Source organism: Emydura macquarii, unplaced genomic scaffold (genome assembly GCF_026122565.2).
Source record: "Emydura macquarii macquarii isolate MOO-44397 ecotype Brisbane River unplaced genomic scaffold, CSIRO-AGI_Emac_v2 contig_67, whole genome shotgun sequence".
In the NCBI taxonomy this organism is placed as follows: Eukaryota; Metazoa; Chordata; order Testudines; family Chelidae; genus Emydura; species Emydura macquarii.
The window spans coordinates 11769142-11796213 of NW_027130204.1; the positions used below are offsets into that span (position 1 = coordinate 11769142).

Consider the following 27072-nt stretch of genomic DNA (forward strand, 5'->3'; position numbering starts at 1 on the left):
CATGATCACCTACTACAGCCACTATAGCCCTGCAGCGACGTTAGCAGCTGTCAAACTGTCAACCAGCATGACAGAGTTACAGAAAGAAGCAGTATTGCAAAAATAGGCACTCAGGGTAAGGCTGTAATCCTGATCCCTTTTTCTAACAATGAACATATATTTAGTAAAAAAAATTAATCACCGGTTGCTTGATAGAATTTTTTGTCCTCTCACTTGGAATCCAACTTGGATCCCACATGGTAGGAAGGGAGGCCAGGGAAATGGCATGGCTTCTGCCCTCATCTGAAACTAAATCCAACCCCCTGCATGTAATATCCATTATAATAATAGTTGCATTGGTCATAGTCCAGAAATCTGCAGCTCTGACCATTATTACAACAAAGATGGCAGGCACTGCTTACCAGGTTCTGGTTCCACATGTTTCTGGGGGCTGCTCCCCCTCTGGGCTATTCCTTGGGCCCTTCCTCAAATGAATCTTCAACACGTGGGCCTGGGATGTCCCCTGGCCAATGCTAGAATGTGAATTCCCCATACTGTCACAGGGGGTGGACTGTGGAACACCTTTCCATAACAAACAGCTTGGTTTGTGTGTGCAAATGGTACTTGTGTGTGCAAATCAGGGGTTTTGGACATTCAAAACATGAATCTCTCTCTCTCTCTCTCTAGATATATATTTTCCCTTTAAAATCTCACAATTTTTAATCCAGGCTTATTATTTTTAGGGGATGGGACTCTTGGTTGCTGAAGACTTAATGATGGCAATATTGCTTACATTCATAAACACACACAGCATTCTTTCCTTTTTTGGGGGAGGAAGAAGCAGTGTAAGGAACCCCTCTCTTCCTAGTCTGTATTTCCTTGATTTTTGCATAACTGAGTCTGTAAGGATAGAGCCTTTATTTTCAAAAGTGACAACCTTGGGGTGCCCCAATTTTTAGATCCTCAACTTGAAACACTTCAAAAGGGGCCTGATTTTCAAACAGTGAGTGGTCAGCACTGAAAACCAGACTCTCTCTAAGGTGTTGTAAGTTGGGCAGCTGAGAATGGAGCCACGGGCCACCCAAAATCATTAGTCACTTTCGAAAATGTAGGCTGGGACATTTTGCAAGATAAGAGTGCAGCATATGTAAACATATGAGGTGGAATGCAGAGCATACCCATTATCCTTTAATGAGGGATCTGCAACATGTCTTGACTTGTCTTTGTCTTATATCTGCTGTAGCGCCCAACCCTACAAGCAATTCTTATCCAGCGCAATGTCTACTACCCATTACTTTAATTTATAAAGGATCTTTTTTATTTTGCTATACATTTTTGCAGCTTTTCAGTGGGACTCTTCATGGTAGCCAGCAGGACCCTGACCATGTTTGCACAATCAGCCCTTAGATTATAAACTGCTCAGAGCAGTAAATTGTTCTGCAAATTTATTGCGTTCTATCCACTTATGTACAACTATATACACACTCGTGTGGCAGGCTGACCAGTAGATCCCCGCTATGCATCCTCTGTGCGGGACTTGCTTGGTGCAGAAGGCTTTGAGCTTAATTTTACCCTAAAATTACAGTGGACACGATTCTACAAGGTAAGCCTGACCCTGATTCAGCAAAGCATTTAAGCACATGGTTGAATTCAAGCATGACTTCAGTGGCGACCACTTACATCCTTGCACTTAAGCATGTGCTCCAGTGCTTGCTGGATCAGAGGCAGAATAGCCAGCAGGATCCAAGCCAAATATAGCACCACTAATTACTAGTTTACTACTAGTCATTACTAGTATTCAGTCTATTGCCACTACAATTATTACTAGTGTTCAGTTACTGTCCTTCTACTGCAGTCATTGCTAGTGTTGAATTATTCTTCTACTATAGTCATTACTAATGTTCATGGTCTTTTAGTTCAGTGGAAATTGCTAACCTCCACACTGTCTCTTCAGCTTTGACTAATAAATCTATGAGGATATTAAAGCAGGCCCTGTTCTGAGTCCACAAAGAAAACCCTTAAGCCCTGATACCTGGAAGGAAATCTGGGTGTTATCTCAATGGCAAGAAGAAGCTGATCTTATGCTATAGGAAAGGTTTCCACATGTCAGAAGTAGGTTAGGCCAGTTTGGGTGGGAAAGAGGAATTGCTGAGGGTGGCTGATTTTTTTTTATTTTTGATTCATTTTTTTATTTATTTACTTTATTTGAACTTTTCTCAAAGGGTGAAGACAAAGTCGTAGTGGCATCTCTCTGTCAGACACAATTAGAAGCTATGAAAACATGTCACAGTTTTAAGGTAAAGAATAATTGCAGCAGCTTATGGAATGTCAGTTTTGAGCTCATAAATTAACCACATGGTTAGGTTCCCGCTGCATTGCGAAAGACTTTAACACATTTGAATTGATTGGGGTGGAGGGTTGGAGGATGTTTGTGTGTTGCTTTTACTTGAGTCAGAGTGCAAATTCACCATTCAAAAAGAAAGTTATCGATAAACGTGGAATACAGGCTGGCATTGACAGAGTGAAGGCAAGTGCAGACATGGAAAGCAAATATAGACATGAGGAACACCCAGGATGTACTAAAACCAAATGCCCAGCTGGAATTACGATTCCAAGAGCTCAATTATCTTCCACCATTAGTCATGATTGTAAACATTTTTTCCCAGGAAGATCTGATAGTAATTCAAGTACATTCTTATACAGCAGGATATATGGAGTAAATATCCAGGAAAACTTTGTAGAGAGGAGCAAACAGGGATATGTGCCTTTCCTCCCAGTGCAATACAAGCCACCATGGAACCTGCTATGGTTTATTAAAACATCAAGGAATCCTAGAAGTGGAAAATAAAGCTGCAAATAGATCAACAGAAGTAAAGATGGAAATTGGGCTGGATGTCAAAAATCACTAAAGAAATGGCCCTGCCATAATATTGCTGAAACCATGTTTAAACACAGCTGTTGCTAATTAGAGTTGGTTGAAAACACGATAATGGTTGGAGGGGAGGAGGGGATTGTGAACTTTACCCATTTTTTCCATCAAAAATTGGATGGCTAATTGCACCAAAAAGTTGAAGTTTGAACACTAGTGATCAGCTCTATTGGTGGCAGTTTCTCTGGTCATTATAGACGGGGAATTTTTCTCTCTGAAAACTATGCTATCGATCACCTATGGGGCTAGATGGTAGCATGAATCGATTACCATGATTCCAAGAAAAACTACCTGTTCAGGGCACCTGCGCTTGGAAGTAACCTGGAAAAAACTATATGGAAATGTCACTGTTGCTAAGCCACTGCCAGCCATATAGTAAATTGGGCCTAAAGAGATTGGGCCAATCTTTGCTTTCAGTTACATGGGTGTAAATCTGGAGCAGCTTCACTGACTTGATTTGGTGTTACTGTAGGTTTATACCCATGTAACTGAGAGCCAAATATGGCCCACTATGATGCACTGAGAGTATTTGGGCTCTATGATCATTTGGAGAGCTGAAATCCCACCTGTCTTATGATGGCATAACCACAGTTGCAGTATTTCAGGCAGTGGAAAGACTGCCATAGAGGAGGATGCAGTTGTGCAAAGTGGCCTTCCGCTCTTCCAAAGTGCTATGGAGGCAGCCAGCCCCCAGCCCAAAAGAAGGCAGGGTTAGTGATCCACTCTACCCCCTCAGCAAATTCCTTGGTCAGGGCTCCGGCAGAAACTAAAGTTACCCTCTTCTGACCATGAGGTAGGATAAGTGGCCTTACATCTTGGATGCATCCTCCTAAGCTACAATGAGTCAGATTAATGTAAGGAGTTGTAATTTACCACCTCTCCATGGCAGCAAGCATGAAGCTGACCTGTCGCATCCAAGTTGCTCCCAACACCAGAGCCTGCTGTACAACCAATTACTTCTGTGTCCGCATAAGTGCTGGAAAAACTAAACTGAAATTAAAGAAGAAAAGCTGCTGTTCATCTTTGCTGAAAGATGTCACAACCTTTGGCTACCTCACAACCTCACAACCTTTTGTAAAGGATCCTCCTACTGCTTGACTGTTTCCAAGGAACAAGTAACTTCCATCTGCTGTGTGAGTCAGAAAGTCCTGATTCAGCACAAAACCCAATAATGGAGAAGAAAAGGGGTGGGGATTTTTTCCCCAGGACAGGAAAGCCAGTTAACAAAACGAGGCCCCTACAACTGCTTCTGATAATGAGTTTTAAGAGTGAACCATGACTGGTTCTGTAGCTATTGGCTGGAGCAGGATAGTTCTAGCTAAGGAAGAGGCAAAGCAGAAGTCGCATACTGGTTAAAGATAACACCCACAATAGGTCAATTCAGCATGTTGTTTAGGGATAATATGGGATTCCTTGCTAACAATGAGGTCTCACATAGTAGCATCTGGGAGTAACGATTTCTACTATCTCCACTTGGCTAGGAAACTCCATCCCATTCTGGCAGACAACGACCTGGCTTCAGTTATTGTTGTTTTCATCACTTCTTGTCTGGATCACACCAATACAGTATAACTGGGCATGAAGTCTTCAGCACTTACTTAGGAAATTCCAACTAATTCAGTACGTAGGAAAACTCCAACTGCAGCCCCTCTGCTTAGCAAAACAGGCTACCACAAATGTACCAAACTTGTTCTCTATCTGTGCTGGCTGCCCAAAGGATTGCAAATCAAGTTCAGGATCTTAGTGCTTCATAACACTCCATGCCCTGGGCGCAAGATATCTGAAAGATTGGCTAAAGCTCTGGGACAAAGACCATGGTCATTAGCTACACTCCTGTGGCACAACGTTATTCTCAACAATAAGAGTAAAGCCCATCTATGCCAGAGACAGAACTTTCTCTGAGGGCGGTCCAAGACTAGAATGAACTTCCCAGGAAGTAAGGGCCATGACAAACCTCACCACCTTCCAGTCTAAGTGAACATTTCTTTGACCTACCCTTTTTTTAATATAAACACCAAACCAAGACACTCCACTAAACACCTCTCTGGGGAAAGATTGAAAGAGCAAACAACAAGTGACAGATGTTTAATCACGTTGCTTAACACACCACAGAAAGCACTCAGCTACCACAGTGATGTGTGATATAAAAACATATATAGAATAGAGCCAAGGTTACGCTGTCCACATTTCTCAGGGCTTCCTTGCAACCCATTTCCCTAATGCCTGTGGTTTGTGCCAGAGCACAAGATTCTTGATGTCCTATCTTCCTAAGCGTTGTGCTGAAACTAAGATTTCCTCCTTCCTTTCCACTAAAGAGTTGTGCAATAATGAACTCTTGAGCAGTCTCATTTATTAAGACATCCTTCTGTCACTCAAAGCTTCCTAGACATTGATTCCATCTTTCCCAAAACAAGTCCCTGAACAACTTTACAACAGAATTTCAGGGGCTTTGGGCCTGAGCCAATCAGAGTTGAGTATTCAGCACTTCTTAGGACTAGGCCTAGAAATGCAATCCTGGGAAGGGTTACAAATTCCTCTAACAAGACTTCTGTTTCATCCAGTAACTTTTTCTCAGTTGAATATTTAGCTCACCTGGCATTCACACATTGTTTCACATTGGACCAGGTAGTCAGATGCTTTCCAGGACCAAAGCATTTCCAGTGTAGTGGCATTAGCCACTTACAATCTTGCATTGCCTTGATCTCAATGTGTGTTCTGTAACCATGTTGCTGGGTGTAATAGTTTGGGAAATTTCCCTGTGAAACTTGTGAATTTTGGTTGATTTTGTTAAGTTGCTGCATCACCGAATACTCTCTGTATATTGAATCAGCCATTTGCTATCAAGGGTTGTGTCACATCTCCCAGGCCTGCAGCAAGGGAGAGACTTTAACTTGAATAGCCTTCCATTCAAATGGGAAGATCTTAGAACAATGGGATGGCTGTAATCTACAGAAGAATCAGTTCTACCCGGGTTGCTTGCAGGAGTTAGATCAGTGGAAAATTCCCAGGAAAAAGAAAAAGCGAAGACACAAGACATTAGAACTGGTTTCTAAAAACACAGACTCTGGGAGATTCAGGGAACACTGACAAAGGGACATGCTCTGTTAGCTGGGGAGCTTTTTGGGTGCTGGATCCACACAAGCTAAAGAGAGCTTGCTTTGATTCCGTAATCAGAGAGAGAAGACTGAACTGAGGTGGTAGGACCTAGGAGACGGTACATACAAATCCCTGAAGGCACTTACCAAAACGCAAAGAATGCTCAAGAATGGTGGCAGGAATTACATCCAGGTGTTTCTTTGTTTTATGAGTAAAGAGTGATTTTGGGTTAGCAATTCCATTGAAAATCTGTGTTACTTCAACTGACCCCTATCCCTGAAGGATTAAACTAAAAACTGGACTATGTGTGGGTTGAGCTCTGGGGAGAGTGTGTTTGAGCAGTTGGGGTGTCTTACAGGGTCAGCCCTAATCCTGGGGATCCAGAACAGCTGGACTATGGGGCCCCTTTCCCTAGAAGTGTTACCACCAGATTGAGTCTATTCTTAGGAAAGGTACCTGCAAGGCCAGAATCACAGACTGTGGCTAGAGACTGCCAGAGGAGCTTAGAGGCATACTGATCCAGCCTGTGGGTCTGTACACAGCTGCCTGTTGAGCCTCCACAAGGGGAAGCTCAGCCAGGACTGACAGTGGGGCACATGCATAGCCTTGCAGATCAGAAGGGTTCAAGGTCGCTGGGTTTTTTTCTCCATTCTAATCTGGTCCTGAATGTGTTGCTTTCTGGTTCATTTTCTCACCTTTGTGTCTAAACGTACCAAAATTAGAACGTGGAAATTTCTTTGTCCTAATCATGCATATTGCATAATGGTGTCAGCACTTCTGAGACCTTCCTTGGACCTTTTTCCACTTTTATATTCTCCATCTCTCTCACGCTATTTTTGCTGGATTCCCAGGTTGCTGGATTACTGGATTTTTTCAGAGTTACATTTAAATAACATTTCAAACCTTTGATTGAAAAAATGTCTTAGAGACTTAGGAAGTGAGGTTGGATGCCAGACATAAACAAATGTTCTCGCACTCCTGAATTTAATTAGGGGTTTGTATCAAACTTCTTCCTCTGAGCACTTGCTTAAATTTGGAAGATTATAAGGAGAAGATGTTTTCATTTTCATGCTGATGAACTTTAAGAACAAAAGTCTGACCGTTATCACTAGTATCAGGGGCATTCTGGATTAGCCTGGCAGTTGCAAAAAATATTGTTTTCTCCTCTACTTACCATATGAGAGAAGTTTAAATGCTCAGTGTAATGTCCTGGAAAGATGCCCTCTGTAATCATGATAAGGAAAATTAGGACAGAAAAAAAGATCTCCCTGAAGAATCTGCCCTAGGTTTTACATAAGACCCTTTGAAAATAGGGACAGGACTTTTTCAGTGAGTTCTAGACAGAAAATGCAGACTGCATATTAGTTCAGTAGGCTGTCAACACTCTGAGACCCCCCACAATAAGCTTTTAAATCACTTTTTCTCTGTGCTGTTTATTTGGTCAGGAATTGTTCATTACCCAGTTGGACTTGCATTCGGATAAGGGAGAATCCTATTATAATAAAAAATGTGGAGGTAATGGTAATGTAAAACATACTCACCGGTGGGTTACAAGTCCTCCTCTGTGCCAATCCATGGAGAATATGAGTTGTAACAGCTCGCAGCTACAGAGCATTGATTCTCTAGTTCAAGCTCTTGCCACTCACAGTTTTAGCTCCTGCTTCAATCCACAGTGTAGCATCCAAAGATGGTGGCCGTCACCATAGCCTGTGGGCAAAGAGAGAGAGACTAGTTAATAAGGCTCTCCGTACCTCCTTTTTTAAAATCCAGGACCAAACATCTGTTCATCCATTAGAGCTTTATTGGGATTGTGACCTCCTAGATTCCACAGAAAGGATTCAGAGGGCTCAAGAATGTGTCGGCCCGATTTTGAGTTGGTAAGGAAATCTGAAGTAAGATGTATTTAACCTGCCATGGGGTTTCATTGTAATGGTTTGCACACCTCTAGTCATAAGGTTGGGGCACTCGCCCTCTGCTTTTCAGCTTGAGACTGGTTTGCTTCAGCGTGGTGCAGTCGATGAGACAATGACACGATGGCTTTATTATGCGTGCTAGATTAAAAGAGTAACATTCTTTATATGTGCCTCATCAGCACAGGGACTTTGCCCTTCCTTCTGAGTTGGCTTTTAAAATCCTTGATTAATGATCGAAATTAATTGTCAAAAATCCAAAACATTGATTTTTTTCTTTATTTACTCTTCGTGCTTGGGGAGTAGATGGCAAGTAATCTTTGGGAGAAAAACGGTCTTTAAGTCAAAAAATAAAATCTTTAGACCAGAGCTTGGGAGATGCACATCAACATCGCTCCCTTGACTCAACTGGGCTCCACTGGAAACAATAGAGTTACGCTAATTTACATCACCTAAAAATCTGGCTTTTTTTTTTTCTGCTGTCTTTTGGTTGCCAGCCATTTTTAGCCTAATACTTCAGCCTTTCCCATGTGGGTATTTCCACTAAAGACATTTAAATTACTCCTTCTGGACTGAGCCGGTACAGAGATGTTGATTCACTTTTATTTGCGACAGTGGGATTTGAATGTAGTTGAGATTCAGAGTGCCCTGGCGGCATTTCAGAATAAGTGATATTAGAGGTCTTTGGTGGATTTGGAGGCATTTGGTGGATTCCCTCACAGTGACATTGTTGAGTCAAATTCTGAATTCAGTCACAGTCCATGATACCAAGTCTGAATATGTGCCAGTGTCAGCAGGATCAGCCTCTGGCCCCATTGTTTTCACAGAACAATTTTGCTTGAGGGAAAGGTTCAGTATCTTCGTACTTAATTGAAGTTGATTTTCTAAATAAAGGTACGACTGCTCCATGTGGTTTAAAAGTGGGCGTGGCTGCCATTGAATTTGATTCTTTTCCTTTGTGACTTGCAGGATAAAGGAATGGCTACTAAACCATCGTGGCTACCTTACAAACTGTCTGGTAAAGGTGTGGCTATTAAATGGATTATTCAATGAAGATGTACTATCCTAACAGTTAACACTTTGGGCCCCATTCTCATTTACACTAAGGCAGTGTACATTACATATACATGTACTACAACTGCACCTCACATTGTCAGAATGGTGTAAAGGGCCTTACTGTAAATGAGAATCTGGCTACTTAGTCACAGCAAGAGCCCTGATTTTTAATTGAGTAAATTGTGTAATATACACAACCTCTTCACTGCATTATTCAAGGTTGCTGGGATTTGTATTCAATTGACAGTGAAGGAATGGCCAGTTGAGAGTTATGAGATGAAGCATCATTATCCTTCTCCACATTATAGCCTTTTTGCTGAATTTTGGAGAGTCCTCAGGCATTTTTCATATGCTATTCTGTTTATTATTCCATTATGTTTCTGATGATACCTTGTAGAAGGAGGTTGAAATGTCTGTTAATCTTCTCGAGACAGACCTGGTGGTGCCAGTATGATCTGACATCACTTGTAAATGCTATGGCTGAAGAAGTCAGAGTCTGGTAGTAAAAACTGATAAGTTTAAAATATGAAGCCTATCCTAGGGAAATGGAGAGTTTATATGGTGTTAAAAACATATTTCCTCTAAGCTTAAAAGAATCTCATTATTCAGCCTGTCAAATGATAGCAGAGTTCTCTAGTTCTGTTATCACGTGCCGCTTTGCTGTCATCTCATGACCCTGAACTATCATAACTAACAGACCAGTGTTTGGTGTCTGTGAAGCCTGCTGCCATGGGCTCCCCTGATTTAAGAGAATTAAAAGTGGGGAGGACAGAAGTAGGTTTAGAATGTGTTTTTATCCTTCTACCTCCCCCAAACCAACTAACTCCAGTCAACAGTGATCCGCATTACTATGCATGGGGCTGGCCTATGAATTTGGGGGAAAGTTAGTGAGCTGATGCTTTAGGCTACACCCTAAATTCAAGTCTCCTTTTCCATACAGGGTATACGTGTGAGAGGCAAGCCTTAGCTCCACCACAGACTCCTGCTGAAAAAGGCAGCCCAAGTGCTCATTCATTTCAGCCCTGGTGGTTTGGTTTATATCAGTTTACATTCTTGGGCTTTTTTTTTTTTTTTTTCCTCCTCCACAAGATAAAGGGCTAGAAAATTGCACGCCTCCCCCCCCCCCCCTTATTTTATTTATTTATTTATTTTAAATGCAATTGAGATTATATGTAGAGATTCTCTTCAAATCACTTACAGGAGAAACCCTGGGTGGGTGAGTTGGTTGTTAGAAGTGGGATTCTGGCCCTTTTCCTAGGGGATGAAGTAGAAGGAACCAAAGTAAACTAATGTTTAGGGTTGAAAGCAAAAAAGCAGCTGGACTCTTCCAAAGCAAATGCTTGTGGAAACCTAAAATTCCCTTCCCACCCACAACATGCACGCACTTCGAATATAAAATGTGTCCATTATACTTAGTTTCCTAGGTATTTGAGGGTATGAGTTTCCTAGGTATTTGAGGGAAGAAGGGAGCATAATGACCATCTAATCTAACCTCGGGTGCTACACAGACCACAGAATTTCACCTAGTGAGACCTGTATCATGCTCAGTAACTTGTGCAATCTCTGCACTGAGCCCACCCAGATGCTGGAGCACAGTAGCAGCAAGCACAGGACCCATCAACGCCAGGATCACAGGCCCAGCATGCACCCACTCTGTCCTGCTGCTGACTCACTAACCCCTCTGCAGAAATTGTCGAATAGTCACCCAAGAGAAGAGATGGAAGCTGTGTTGCTAGAAAACAGAAGAACAGTGTGGTATTAAGGTGCTAGCTAGGGATTTGGGCTAGCTCTGGTTTTAATTCCCTGCTCTGCCACAGACTTCTCATATGACCTTGGGCAAGTCACGTTTTTGAGAATAAATACACTGAAGGCTGTCAGCTACAGTAATAGCAGCCATATATAAGTACCTAAGATAAAACTAGAGTGAAGAAAACACTAGAAAATGTATTATAGGGATAACCTAATAGGGTTTTTCCATCTCTAACTTCTATGTGCCTATGAACCTTGGTGTTTCCAAGGACTTGATTATAATACTGTTTTATATATATGCACCTCTTGGGGCATCCAAGGGCTTGTCTACATGAACGTTCAGTTTGTGACACACTAGGGAGCGAATCTAACTGGCACGAGCCAGCTGTGGACTAACTGTCATAGAATCATAGAATCATCGAGTTGGAAGGGACCTCAGGAGGTCATCTAGTCCAACCCCCTGCTCAAAGCAGGACTAACCTCAGCTAAATCATCCCAGCCAGGGCTTTGTCAAGCCGCAGCTTAAAAACCTCTAAAGATGGAGATTCCACCACCTCCCTAGGTAACCCATTCCAGTGCTTCACCACCCTCCTAGTGAAAAACTTTTTCCTAATGTCCAACCTAGATCTCCCCCACTGCAACTTGAGACTATTGCTCCTTGTTCTGTCATCTACCACCACTGAGAACAGCCTAGCTCCATCCTCCCTGGAACCCCCTTTCAGGTAGTTAAAGGCTGCTATCAAATCTCCCCTCATTCTTCTCTTCTGCAGACTAAACAAGCCTAGTTCCCTCAGTCTCTCCTCAAAAGTTTTGTGCTCCAGCCCCCTAATAATTTTTGTTGCCCTCCGCTGAACTACCTCCAACTTGTCCACATCCTTTGGGGGGCCCAAAACTGGACACAATACTCCAAATGCGGCCTCACCAATGCCAAATAGAGGGAAATAATAACTTCCCTTGATCTGCTGGCAATGCTCCTACTAATGCAGCCCAATATGCTATTTGCCTTCTTGGCCACCAGGGCACACTGCTGACTCATATCCAGCTTCTTATCCACTGTAACTCCCAGGTCCTTCTCTGCAGAAGTGTTGCCTAGCTCATCGGTCCTCAGTCTGTAGCTGTGCATGGGATTCTTCCGTCCTAAGTGGAGGACTCTGCATTTGTCCTTGTTGAACCTCATCAGATTTCTTTTGGCCCAATCCTCCAATTTGTCTAGGTCCCTCTGTAGCCTATCCCTACCTTCCAGGGTATCTACCACTCCCCCTAGCTTAGTGTCATCTGCAAACTTGCTGAGGGTGCAATCTACCCCATCCTCCAGATTGTTAATGAAGATGTTGAACAAAACTGGCCCCAGGATCGACCCCTGGGGCACTCCACTTGTGACCGGCTGCCAGCTAGACATGGAACCATTGATCACTACTCGTTGAGTCCGATGATCTAGCCAGCTCTCTATCCATTTTAGAGTCCATTCATCCAACCCATACTTCTTTAACTTGCTGATAAGAATACTGTGGGGGAGTGTATCAAAAGCTTTGCTAAAGTCAAGGTATATCACGTCCACTGCTTTCCCCACATCCACAGAGCCAGTCACCTCTTCATGGAAGGCAATCAGGTTGGTCAGGCATGACTTGCCCTTGGTGAATCCATATTGACTGTTCCTGATCACCTTCCTCTCCTCCAAGTGCCTTAAAATAGATTCCTTGAGGACCTGCTCCATGGTTTTTCCAGGAATTGAGGTGAGGCTGACCGGTCTGTAGTTCCCTGGATCCTCTTTCTTCCCTTTCTTGAAGATGGGCACTATATTTGCCTTTTTCCAATCATCAGGGACCTCCCCCAACTGCCACGAGCTTTCAAAGATAATAGCCAATGGCTCTGAAATCACATCAGCCAACTCCCTCAACACCCTCGGATACATTGCATCTGGCCCTGTAGACTTGTGTGTGTCCAATCTTTCTAAATAGTCCTGAACCTGTTCCTTCAGCACTGAGGGATGTTCACCTCCTCCCCATTCTGTGCCGCCCAATGCAATAGTCTGGGAGCTGACCTTGTCTGTGAAGACAGAGGCAAAAAAGACATCGAGTACCTCAGCTTTCTCCACTTCGTCTGTCACTACGTTGCCTCCCCCATTCTGTAAGGGGCCCACACTTTCTCTAATCCTCTTTTTGTTGGTAACATACCTGTAGAAACCCTTCTTGTTCCCTTTCATGTCCCTTGCTAGCTGCAACTCCAATTGCACTTTGGCCTTCCTGATTTTCATTCCTGCATGCTCGAGCAGTATTTTTATAATCCTCCCCTGTCATCTGACCAAGCTTCCACTTCTTGTAAGCTTCTTTTGTGTTTAAGCTCACCAAAGACTTCTTTGTTAAGCCAAGCTGGTCACCTACCATATTTGCTATTCTTTCTGCACATTGGGATGGTTTGTCCCTGCGCCCTCAATAAGGTTTCTTTAAAATACAGCCAGCTCTCTTGGATTCCTTTCCCCCTCATGTTAGCCTTTCAGGGGATCCTGCCATCAGCTCCCTGAGGGAGTCAAAGTCTGCTTTTCTGAAATCCATGGTCCATATCCTGCTGTTCTCCTTTCTTCCTTTTGTCAGGATCTTGAACTCTACCATCTCATGGTCACTGCTGCCTAGGTTGCCACCCACTTCTATTTCCCCAACCAAATCTTCCCTGTTTGTGAAAAGCAGGTCAAGAGGAGCACGGCCCCTAGTTGGTTGCTCCAGCATTTGCACCAGGAAGTTGTCCGCAACACTCTCCAAAAACTTCCTGGATTGTCTGTGCTCTGCTGTCCATGTGGACCTGCTGACACACGTTAACAGTTCATTAAAGTGCTTTGATCTACTCTAATGCACTTTGAGCTAGACCTCTTTGAAATCAATGAGCTGTGAAAACAAGCAAGCAGGGTCCACCTGGACAGTTAAATCTGTAGCAGGCTCATGCAGGGGTAGACTCACACTCTGGCTTGCCACAAACTCATTGTTCATGTAGACAAGCCCTAAGACTCTTATCACAATAGAAAATCACCTTAGGACTTCAGGTATATGCTGAAACATAGGTGCACTGCTCAAGATATACAGAATGAATGATGTGGCCAAAGGGATATTGCTTTACTTTGATCTATTTGATCACACAACCTGTGTGTGTGTGTGTGTGTGTGTGTGTGTAAAGAGAGAGGGCACTACACATGTATAAAAATATATCAATATCATTATGCTTCTCAATATCTTTCATGGCCTAATCTCTGGCTCAGATACAGCTCCTTTGCACTGCTCTGCCTCCTTGAGGTTTCACTGGTCGTAGGGAGAGCTGTAGAGTCACCACTTCTCCACATGGCCCCCAGGTTCATGGAGGGAGAGACATAAAACTCTTTCCCAGCTGTGTTTATCCATAGCTGAGGTTTCAACCTATTGTTTCTATTGATTAATCATTGATTTTAGTGTTATGTATACCAGCCTCTGAAAGCTAAATTTAAACCTAAAGATTTTGGACAGACAAAATGACTGTTGGTTTTGCTCCTGAGGTCTCTGTTTCTCAGAGCTACATTTGGAGCAGAACCAGGGATTGTTTGCTGCAGAAAAATCACAATAAGCACTATCTAATTTTTGGGGGGTCATTCACAGGAATATATTTGTTTGAATATGAAAAAACATCTATAAAGATGTATAAATGCATGCTCGCTATTGGAAAAGCGCCATCTGATATGAAAGCTTACAACAGTGCATGTGGCTTGTTCATTAGGTTTTTAGAAAGGACTTCCCATATCTTCAACAAGACTTTTTGTCTCATGTCATTTTGGCTGACACAAATATTACTTACACTAAAATCTTAATGTGAGACGCTCTATAAAGAGGTTGTTTCATTTAATAACATTCATTGCATTAGTTCCCCCTAAAGTAATCACTTTGATGAGAACACATTCCGTGTTCCTTTATTTGATCTGGGAATAAAATTATCATGTCTTTGCTTTAGTATCTCCTTTTTATTTATTTTTTTTCTAAGAATAAATAAACATGAAGCTGTCACTGAGGGGCAGGTGCTGTCTCTCTGCCATTATACACCTTTTGATTTTCATGTTGAGAGAGAATTTTCCTACACAATGATCCCTTTAAAGTCTGTTAGAAGCGCTGTGTTCTCTCTTGCTTTTTACTTGTTTCCCATGTAGATACATGGGTAGCAATAGACAGAGAGGCTCCTACTGTCCCAGTGTGGGAGTCTTCTTACTGCGTTTCCTTTCCTCCCTGTAGAACGGAACAAATTATTCATTGTGAAGAAATTACTTGATCATTGGTATTGTGATAGCAACCAAAACCACCTGTTGGGTTTGGGGCCCCTTTGTACAGCTCAAACATACTTAGACCCCAATCCAGAAAAGACTTAAGCACATGCTTCACCTTATTCACTATGAGTTGCTTCATGGACTTTAGTGGGGCTACAAGATAAGCATGGGTCTAAGTCTTTGCAGGCCAGGGACCTTAGGGTGTGGGCTGCCCAGGACAGAGGCAGGGAGTGACTTTAGCTTGTGAACTGAGATGTTTTTATGAAAGATACGACACAGAAGCACTGAATAAGAGAGAAATTTTGTTCACGTGAGAATTGTGCTGGTGAATGATGCTTTATAGCATGTGGGCAATGATGATAAGAAGAGGCGTGCTTCCTTAGTGGATTTGTGGGCTAGCACAGCACAATTGTCCTCTCAGCAAGAGGCCTCACACAACCTTGTTATCACTTGTTTTATTGGGGAAGGAATGTGGGCTTGCAAATAATACTGATAACTTGTTTTAATAGAATGTATTTCATCTGGAGGACTGACTCCCAAAACACTTCATGTCAGATTTTGTCACTCTTCTGACTGCTTTGCATTGGGGATCATGTCATAGAGCTACCACAGCAGTTCCTATGCCAGCTGCTCCAGCCTTTATCACAGGAGCATGACTGGGGGACATGTCTAGGGCATCTTTAGATGATGGTGATTCTGGCCTGGAACATGGTAGCCTTTTGATGGTGCATGCCCAAACTGCACATGTCTTTAGGTCAGGCAATGCAGAATAATATTATACCTAGTAGAAACTGTAAGAGAAAGGCCTCTACCATAGGCAGAATATAGTTACCCATATCAGTATTAGGTGAGGATACCACAGACAGGCTGAATGGGGATTTCATAAAAGCATAAGAATGACCATACGGGGTCAGACTAATGGTCCATCTAGCCCAGTACCCTGTCTTCCGACAGTGGCTAATACCAGGTGCTTCTGAGGGAATGAACAGAACTAGCAATCATCAAATGATCCCTCCTCTGTCGCCCACTCCCAGGTTCTGGCAAACAGAGGCTAAGGACACTCAGACCATGTTGTTGCATCCCTGATCATCCTGGCTAGTAGTCACTGATGGACCTATCCTCCATGAATTTATCTAGTTCTTTTTAGAACCTTTGTTATAGTTTTGGCCTTCACAACATCCCCTGGCAAAGAGTTCCACAGTGTATTGTGTGAAGAAATTCGTTTTAAACCTGCTGCCTATTAATTTCATTTGGTGACCCCTAATTCTTGTGGTATGTGAAAGAGTAAAAACACCTCCTTATTTACTTTCTCCACACCAGTCAAGACTTTATAGATCTCTGTCGTATTCCTTCTTAGTTGTCTCTTTTCCAAGCTGAGAATTCCCAGGCTCTCCTCATATGGAAACTGTACCAAATCCCTAAGCATTTTGTTGCCCTTCTCTGTAGCTTTTTTCAATTCTAATGTGTCTTTTTTGAGTTGGGGCAATCACATCTGCATGCAATATTCAATATGTGGGCATACCATGGATTTATATAGCGGCATTATGGTATTTTCTGTCTTATTATCTACTCCTTTCCTAACAATTCCCAACATTCTGTTAGCATTTTTGACTGTCACTGTACACTGAGCAGATGTTTTCATAGCACTATCCATGATGACTCCAAGATCTTTCTTGAGTGGTAACAGCTAATTTAGACCCCCATCATTTCATATGTATAGCTGGGATTATGTTTTCCAATGTGCATTACTTTGCATTTATCAACTTTGAATTTCATCTGCCGTTTTGTTGCTCAGTCTCCCAGTTTTGTGAAATCCCTTTGTAAGTCTCCACAGTCTGCTATGGACTTAACTAGCTTGAGTAGTTTTGTATTATCTGCAAACTTTGCCACCTCACTGTTTGCCATTTTTTCCAGATCATTATGAATATGTTGAACAGTACTAGTCCCAGACCCCTGGGGGACACTATTATTTACCTCTCTGAGTTCTGAAAATTGACCATTTATTCCTACCCTCTGTTTCCTATCTTTTAATTAGTTCTGATCCAGGAGAGGACATTCCCTCTTATCCCAAGACTGCTTACTTTGCTTAAGAGCCTTTGGTGAAGGATTTAGACTTTCAGAAAGCTTTTGACAAAATGCACTATATCCACTGGATCACTCTTGTTCACGTTTGCTGACCCCTTCAAAGAATTCCAATAGATTGGTGAGAAACAATTTCCCTTTACAAAAGCCATGTTGACTCTTCCCCCAACAAATTGTGTTCATCAACGTGTCTGATAATTCTGTTCTTCACTATAGTTTCAACCAATTTGGCTGGTACTGAAGTTAGGCTTATCGGCCTGTAATTGCTGGAATCGCCTCTGGAGCCATTTTAAAAACTGACATCACATTAGCTATTCTCCAGACATCTGGTACAGATGCTGATTTAAATGATTGGTTGCATCCCACTATTGGTAGTTCTGCAGTTTCATATTTGAGATCCTTCAGAACTCCTGGGTGACTACCATCTGGTCCTGGTGACTAATTACTGTTTTATTTTTGTTCCAAAACCTTCTCTAATGACACCTCAATCTGGGACAGTTCCTCAGATTTGTTACTTAAGAATGGCCTAGGTGTGGGAATCTCCCTCACATCCTCTGCAGTGAAGACTGATGCAAAGAATTCATTTAGTTTCTCCGCTGTGGTCTGATTTTCCTTGAGTGCTCTTTTAGCACCTCAGTCATCCAGTGGACCCACTGATTGTTCTCTAGAGCCAGTCATACACTCCCGTAGGAAACAGAAACCCTAACATCTGACTTATTACAAAAAGAGGCTATAAAGTTGTCCAATATAAATATTGCAGACTTTAATGCTTTGGGAATATCAGCTAGGAAAACAGACCTGCATGTTTCCTGGAAGACCAAACTGTGGACAATCTAAAAAGGTATCACGAAGGTGACTGGAAAACGTGTGTAAATGAAACAATTGTTTCCTGCTCTCCTTGTTTTGAAGATATCTAGGTACTTTTGCCAAGTATGTTTCTACAGTCTGGAGGCTCAGGGCATTAGGACTGGAGATATGAAGTCTTTGTGACTCCTAAGGCACCACTTCTAATCCAGTCCAGGTAGGTATTGCTCTGTTGGTCTTTACTATGCGATAACTATTTAGAGAGCTCTGTGAGATGAGTTGATGGTATCAGTACTGTTTGTGTTAGACCGGTTCCACATCACAAGAAATTGCCATTACACTTAGCATTTTTATTGGACAGCAGCTGCAAAGAAGCCAAAGTTTTAAAGAGAAGAGAAATCTTGTCATCCTAGGATGGGCTCCCTCCAGATCAGGTTTGAAGCACACTAGAAGGAGAGCATGAGTTGTTGGCTCCATCTTGTCCAATCATCTTCAACACAAAAGCCAATATGCTCTCTCGTTCAGATGACATCTGAGTGGCCCACACACCATGGGAAGGATGTGAGCGTACAGAGCAGGGGCAAAAGTAGATAGAGCTTCTCCCCAGAAAGGATGGAAATGCCTCTGTACTCCTGTGTGGCCAGGCAAAGGGGCATACAGAGAAATGTCAGGTTTTTCCTCAAGCACTCTTGCTATCCATCTGATACTGTTCAAGCACATTAAATTCACTCACAATTATGAGGAGGCAAAAATGGCTGTAGCTATGAGGGATTAACTATGACTGAAGTACAAGGAGCGTCCACTGTTGAAACCAACAAGGTTAAAAGTAAGGGGAACCACAAGTCAGCTTTCATTTGTAATAAAGAGTCTTGTAATGAACATTTAACATTAGTCAATTATCTTCATTATCAGGGTCATTATTAATGGGACAAAGTCAAGTACCTTTTTATTCAGATAGATTGTGTTTTAAGTTTATACTTCCATTCCATTGATATAACTTGAACATTTTCTTACTCTTTTCCAAAAATATTTATTTGACAAACGTTAGGGTTCTTACTCAGTCTGTTACTTATGTCCTTTTAAAATATCATGGCTTTTGGGATGACTCTCTTTTTTTTTTTTTTTTGGGGGGGGGGGGGAGGAGGGTCGGGAGATCTGTGCCAATTATGAAAGTTTAGGAAGCTTGCCTCTAGTTCACTCCATTCTCTGTCACTAGATGGTGCAGTAGGGTAATTTTGCTTTGAGTTAGTAAAAATGTAACCCTTTTTTCATGGCTTAAATATAACACAAAAATAACAAACTTTAATAGTTCTCTGGGGTTTGTAAATCTAAAACTATTTGGGTTTTAGGATTTTTTTTAAAACTTCCTTTATCTACTTATCTCCCCTGTATCTGTCTTAAGTAAAAATGAACTAGAAAGTATTTCCTGCGCATTTTGAGAGCGAAAGCACCATAGCAGAAGCTGAGAAAAAGGACATGAAAGAGGACTATTCAGCAGTTAGTCAGTCACCAGCTGAATTTCCTTACTATTTACTTTCAGAGGGTAAGTAGTAGCCATGACTGAGAAGCTCTATAGAAGGACAGCATTCAGGGAGCAGAAGATTTTTAGACACATGCAAACCTGGTGCTGTAAAGGGAACTGAATGAAATCTTAAGACACCGGAACTGGGACCATCAGGCAGTATTATTTGAACATTTCCACTATAACTGTATCCATTTATTAAGCTTTACTAAAATAAGCATTTTTAGACCAGTATAATTGCCCCTGCACTGGAGATTGTATTGCTTTGATGATAGTAGTTTCTAAACTGATATATTTATAGTGGTACAAAAACTAGGTGGAATCCTGGCCCCATAACAGTCCATGGCAAAACTTCTACTGATTTCACTGAAGCCAAAATTTGCATGTAGACAAGCCCCTAAATTAGCAGGTGTGAAACAGAGCAAAAGAAGCCTATTGTATACTGTATGTCTCTTTTAATAGCTGAATATGAATGAACTGATCCATTTCGCATTGATCCCTCTTGTTTGCTTCACCAAAGGTATATCAGCATGGGAAATATCTTGTCTTCACAAAGCATGGAACATCTAAAGGCAAGCAATGAAAGATCAAACCATAACCCCTCTTCCCCCCATCCCTCACAAAAGTGAATTTCATAGTTTTCTTAGGCTTCATCTAAAGACAATTTTTGTACTGGTATTGTTGCTTCAGGGTGTGATTTTTTTTTTTTTTTTTTTTAATCACCAGTGTACTCATAGCAGTACAACCCATAGAATGAAAGCAGTTAGAGAGAGAAAAAAGATGCCTTGTATCTGTTAACCGCTTCTTCCCCTTACCGTATCAGAATAAGCTATATTGCTATAAGTACATTTATACGAGTAAAACTGCATCCAAACGGGTATAGCTAAAACAGTACGACTTTTCTGTATAGACAAGGCCTTTGGAAAAACACCCTTCTATCCTTCCCACCGGAGGGCTGCATCCCAAGCAAAAGAATGAGGTACATTAAGGCATATGCAAATGAAGGAAAGGGGTGAAGTCAACTGGAAGGTAAATTTTATCTTGTCCATGGTGGCTGTAATGATGCTGTTGTTGTAGTTTATAAAAGGTAATCTCGCCACCACCCCTAACTCCCACACACATGCTCCTAGAAATCAAATTAAGGAGGAGCATACCTCCCATTCCCAGCTTCCTGTGTGTTCTCCAACCTCTAGAGTGAGACCATCTCGTGGAGATTGATAGATGCGTTAAGATCAGTTTACACATGAAAGGGTAATTGATCCCCAGACATTCCACAGATGACAATTTCAGAAGTAAATCAGAATTACGAGTTGTATCTCAAACAACAAAAATAGGGAAGGGTGAAAAAGGAACTTGTCTCCTCTTTTCAGGCTCAGAAAACGTGTTGTGTTAGAAGAGGTATTAACTGCCGACATGTTGTAACTGACCTAGTGATAAATATGACTTAGTACCAATGTTTTCTCCATTGAGTATACTTCCATCTCCAAGATCATTGAGAGATTCCCATTGGTCTCTATAGGATTTGGCTTGGGCTCCTTAATAGGAATTAGTTGTGCCAGTACTACACTAAATGGCCTCATGGATTGATACTGCCAGTGCCACTGACGTATTTATTTATGTAATGACTTGCTGGCTGGTGTGGCAATGAAGTCCTCATAACCGCAGAAGCTGCAAGATTCAGCATCACCCATTCTGTGTCATAGACCCCTTGCAAAGAAGAGTGAGTTGCAAAGGGAGGTTCCCATAATGGTGATAACCATAAGTTTTGGGTAGGCCTTTACCACCAAACATTTTCTCTCAAACAATCCCCACCCCAGTCAATCTCTGTTCTCCTGGGAACCAGAATAAAGAATCATTTTTAAAACTGTTCCATAGTAATTAAGTGCTTTACAGTAGCTGCTGGTGACCTCAGTGGGCAGCAAAACTGACGTGTGGAAAATACTGGCCAGAGATAACTTATAACAGCAGGTACAGATCACACCGTATCTTACTCTAAACTGACCCAGCAAAACCTACCCTACCCAGACTGAGGAGCCTTCGTTGCTCTGCAGTCTACAGAACAATGCAAACTTCACATAACAGTTCTGAATGTGCTCAGCCATTACAACGAGTTATGAGTGTTTCCTCCTTTTGGGTCCCTACGTATTTACTTCTGGCTAATAGCACATTGCAGCATTTGATGAGCTATCCGTCCATCCTAGAAATTAAGTAAGTCAGGCAAAGTTTCCCCCTTTCCCCACCAGCACCCAATGAAGTGAACGTTCTAGGAGGAGGAATATCTGAGGAAGATTTGCTCTGTTCCCAATTTCAATTATAGTGTAAAATATTAGAGGTACTTAGCACCTTGGAGCCTTTATACCACCCATATCTAAATTATCACCTTAAGAGCACCCCATGCAAGAGAGGGACATTGGTAAATGCTCACATTTCAACAGTCCCAAAAAAAAAAAAAAAGTTATTCTCCCTCCTTTGGCCAGAATCGAGCCGCTAAAGTAAAGTGAAACGAAAGTAAAAACTGAAGGGGCTTTGATACTGATATGACATTTTCCTTTCGAATGTCTTCCTTTATCAGCACTTGAACAAGGGGGAGGGGGAACTGCATCATAGAATCAGTTGCTTTTCAAGTTTCTAATGATTGTTTTCTAATTCATTTCCTGTTTTCTCACGGGCAGTCCCAACCACAACCAGGACTCGGATAATAAGTGGCTTTGCACCTATGCCAGTTTGATTTTAACTCTTCTTTCTACACTTTTTAAACATCTGAGCTGGGGTTATTCCCTGGCTGGCACATCTCTTAAGCATATCCTGATTTGAGGCCATAAAATAAAAAAAAAGCTGGACAGGAATATGAGGCAGGTTAATTCTGCTGCCATTGCAAGTGCTGGACATTGAGACCTATCATCTTCTATTGCTTTTGTACCGCTGCTGGCTAACTGTTCCAATTGAAACAAATGAACCATGAGTGAGGGAAGATCATGTTTCCCCTGCTAAAAGAAAGATTTTCAAACATCCATATACCGCCTGGTGCCAAAATTTCCCCTTCTCCTAGGTGTTGCTTGCCTTGCTGTTCATGGGTTGGATTTTACCTACCGTCTCAGAGGTGCCTGCATTTCAGTGGTCCTGTGTGTGTACCATAGCATTAAACCAAATGCTGAGCCTACATTCACTTTTTCCTGAGCTCAAATTCCCCTTGGAGTTTGCCTGGGCAAGGACTCAGGAAAAAAATGACACAGGGTCTCAGGATCTGATCCACAATGTGCAAAGTGCTTTGGGATCCTAGACCAAACTAAAATCCTTTTACGATATGTTTCTCCCCTCCTGGTTCAATCTTATCTGCAAAATCATTGGCTCCAGAGAATCTAGCCAGAGAGGAAGCCCTGTATTTATACTGGACAACAGAAAACACCGTCGAAATTTGTTAATAGAAAACATCAAAGGCTACTGAATATCAGACTTCCATCTCCCTCTCCTGGCAGAGTGCTGCAGTGGTAATTGAACTCAGGGGTTGTGCGTGTTTTCCACCCCAAGCAAGATGGAATTCAGCACTAAAGCACAGGAAGATAATATGCAAAGGGACTGTGCCACCAGTAAGTAATAGCTCTTCTCAGTAAGGAAACCGCTGGTGATAATGCAAACCTAGCTCTACCCGCAGATTAATAGAGGATTAGCAAAGGCAAAATCTATTCTAGTGAAGACCATCTGCGACCTAGCTTTAGCAGCATAAAAAAAATACGTTCTTCAGCACAGAGGAAAACCTTTATTGCTGCATATTATCTGCAGTCCTTAAGGTTGGGGATAGTTTATTTTAGTCTTTAATATGTTGATACCAGATTATCTTGCATGTGCAACTGTGCTGTGATTCCACTCCACTGCCTCTGCCCTTCACTGCTTGCAGATGGTAACTCGCCCTTTATGAAATATGCAGGAACTACCATTGCTGCTCTTTCAGAATCCAGCATGAGAACATGCGATGTAGAATGCTGGGGGGGGAGGCTTGTTGTTCGTCTTCTGGCCTCCAGAACCATATGTTGCATTTCCAGAGGTTACAGCGCCTACTATTGATTCTGTGTTCTGAAGATCATCCCTCATATCCCTGCGCCCTGAAACACCCACTGCTGGCTGTACCTTGTAAAGCACATCTGTGATGTCACCAGAGGTGGAAGTGCGACAAGTGTCACCTTGGCAAAGGGTTAAAGCTAAGGACCCCCTGAGCTAAAAGAACACGACGCTGCAGCTTATGCTGAAGGACCAATTCCTGCAGCCGGCTGCAACAGATTTACAACCTCTGTGGACTGGGCACAAAGGGGGAATACGCAGCATACTGCTCAGTAGGTTACAGCAGCACCTGAAGTTAGTCTGATATTCTAAATAATGGTCCCATTCAACCCTGCTGGGACTCGAATGACCTCAGTGGGGTTAAACCGGCTCAATATCTGTTTTATTTTAAAATGTAAAAGTAGCTGGGCTCCCGGTCTGAAACAGTCAAACCCCCTCATCCAGCCCCTTCCACTGGTGACTTTTATGACACTGATTCTATTTTTGGTATTTTGAGGGTTTTTTAGTTTTGAGGCTCTTTGCTTCAGTTATTTTTCTTTTTTTCCCCTCTCTCTGCTTCTGGCAAGGGGGAGGTTCCCTCGGCAAGGGCCTGATCCAAAGATCATTGAAGTCAATAGAAAGCCTCCCCATTGACTTGACTAGACTTTGACTAAGACTGCTGGGGCCTGTTGACATGCTCTTTAAAAAATCTCACTATCCGTTTTCTGTTTACATTATTTCAGTTGGGAGGATAGAAACTGGGCTTCCTTTATGAATCCGTCTCTAGTTTGTTCAGTTGTTCTAGAGCTTTGTTTGAAGCTGTTTATTTGGAGAAACAAGCAGTACGTGGGCGAAAGTGCTGGTTTTGTATCATCCCTTTTTACTCAGCAGAGACGCTTCATCACTGCGGTCTGCCACGGAGGATATTCTTTAAGAATTGGTGAGATTCTTGAGGAGAATCCATGTACGTGAGAGTTTGTGGTTCTCGTTGTGGCCATCTATCTTTCCTCTCTTTGTCTGGTGATGTTGACCAGTGTTGGGGAGAGAGAAACAATCAGCCTAGTGGTTGGGGACTGGCCAGGACTTGCTGTGTGGCATTGGGTGAGTCACTGTCTATAATCCATTGTAAACCCAGATCTGTGGGCCCCTGGCTTGTGGTCTTAATGTTTGCAAGCCCACTGTTGGGCATTCGCACTGCACTGTAAATCTGGGTTTACAATTGCTTGACCTGGGTCTCACAGCTGTGCTCATGCATCCATACTGCACAACACAGGCTTTCTGACTCAGGTCTGCGGCTTGAGCTGGGCCCACGCTGCAAAATGACATGGCTTGGCGCTGAGCTGCAGTGGGACTTGGGTTCTGACCCGCCCACCCCCAGTAGAGTGCTAGGACCTTGATCCTGAACGCATGCTGATCTGAGTCAGCCTCCTCTGTGTGTGGGGGCTTGGGCTCAAACCTGAGTCAGTGTGCAGCGTAGACACACCCTTAAGGTGCATCATAGTCTGCAAAGAAAAAAATCCACGGTAGTGAGTCTCAGAGCTCAGGGCAACAGACCACAGCTAAAAAGAGTAGTGTAGACGTTTCCGCTCAGGCTGGATTTTGGGGCCTGAAGCACAGCCAGGGGGATGTCTCAGAGCCCGACCTCCAGCCCATGCAGGATCATCTACACTGCTATTTGCTAGCCCTGTAGCACGAGCCCCATGAGCCCAAGTGAGCTGACCCAGGCTCTGAGATGCGCTGTCGTGGGCAGGTTGGAGCCAGGGCCCAAGCATAATTTTTTCGGGCCCAGTACTAACTTGTAACATGGGCCCCCTCCACACACATACCCATAGGGGTTGCAGCCTGGGCTGGGCCCCCCAGGGCCTCTGGCCCCAGTAAATTGTTCCCTTTTTCCCCCCATGTGGGGGCCTGGTTGTAGCGGAGGCGTTCCCTTGGTCTCTCTGGCCCAGCTCCTCAAAGGTCCTCAAGCATTGCTCCCCTCGCCATTGCAGTGCCTAACCTCTAGGCCGGCAGCCACCCAGTGGCCTTCTCAGCCCCGAGTGAGGCGCCCCGGCTCCCTGTATAAGGCATGAGGAGAGTTAAGCCCCTAACAAAGGGATCTTCAAAAGCCAGTAAGCTGAGCAGGGAGCTGCCTATCCAGGAGTGAAATGCCAGGGAGAAGTAGCTGACGGGGGGGTTGCCTGGCTGATGGGCCAAAGATAGGTATTTCCCTGTGCTGGGGATCCTCAGCCACAAACCCCGTCCTGGAGTGAGGCATCTATGCCAGGTTAGGTGCAGAGGTAGCCCATGTCATAGGAACCAAGGCTGTGTTTCTTTCTCTCTCTCTCCAGCTCGTGTTTGATACCTCTCGTGCTCATCCTACGTTTCCCTGTGCCCTTGGCTGTCTTTTGTGGGGCTGCCATTCTGCACTGCTACTCATCGGTGGCTAGCATCCAGCCCTTCAGCTGCAGGGACTGAGGTGTGCTCAGAACACCACTACGGGATGGGGCCCTGCCGGTGAGAAAGACCATCCCCCCCTCTAGTTTGAATAAACCCTGCTTCAGGGGCTCCAAGCTGCTCATTAGATGTGGACCCAGCATTAGGGCTTAGGCGGCTTTGCAAATGCTGACTGGTGGGAACATAAGCTACTGGGGGGTTAGATGACAGCTGAGGTGTGGTTTGGAAAAAATCAGTGGCACCAAAATGGTAGAATTGGGTGACTAAAGAGGAGGCAGATAGCTGCCTAAAAAGCCTTTGGGGATCTGTTCCTCTCTCCTCTTCTGAACCCCATCTGCAAAATAGGGACAATTCTCCTTTACCTCAGAGGGGTGTTGAGGATAAATACATTAAAGATTGAGGGGCGCTCAGATACTACAATGGGAGCCCTAAGCACCTACACAGATTCAGACTAGCAGCTGCACATGCTGGTTATGTTTCAGTCAAATAGGAACATTCCGAACACCTTTCAGCCCTTCACAGCGAGTAAACCTTGATATATATTCTGGTGAGCGTTGTGTGAATCTCGGTTGGTTTAGCCTTTGCCTCTCTAATGATAGGGTTTCTGTTTCTGAGAAGGCAGTTTGACAGAACTGTTCCAGACTAGCAACCCATGCAAGGAGGCCTTCTTCCTGTCTCAGAGTCTGAGTCTCAGTGAATCTGCAAAGGCCTTGGGGATCAAGATACCAGATCTGGGGCCTAAATCACAGGACTTTTTTTTTTTTAAAGCCACGTTCAGGTGTGAGGCTGGGAGCATCTTGTTAGGAAAGAGCCTTACCCTATCTCTTGCTCTCTCTTTCACCCTGCTATGTTATCTCTGGGTTTAGTTTAAGGAGTGAGGCCTTAAATACATTCGACTGGCCATTAAAGCAAGGCCAGAGCTGCACAAAGGGGATTTAGCAGGGCTGAGGATGTGGCCATAAAACGTATCATTATACAGCCCAGATGTCTGGTTCTAGAAGAGTTTCTGGGAGAGAAGGAAATACTCCACCCAGGCCCTCTGACGGGGAAGGGGGCCTGAGATTTAAAAAGGCTGGGACGGATGGGAGGATAGATGCGTATCATTCTCTCCTCCACACACACCCCGAGGTCCCCGCTGCCTGTGCTCTCCACTCTCCCCCCCCCCCCCCACTCCCCTCGAGCCAAGCTTGCTTACTTATGC

The 27072-nt window shown here is 43.3% G+C and overlaps 1 long non-coding RNA gene across 1 annotated transcript in view; it reads left to right on the top strand.

The window, feature by feature from the left end:
• The first annotated feature begins 2208 nt into the window (after positions 1-2208).
• The window catches only part of LOC137143720 (uncharacterized), a 44461-nt gene continuing 19597 nt past the window's right edge, over positions 2209-27072 (top strand). Inside the window, exon 1 of the long non-coding RNA XR_010917249.1 lies at positions 2209-2276. This is a non-coding gene — a long non-coding RNA (uncharacterized lncRNA). The remainder of the gene's footprint in view (positions 2277-27072) is intronic.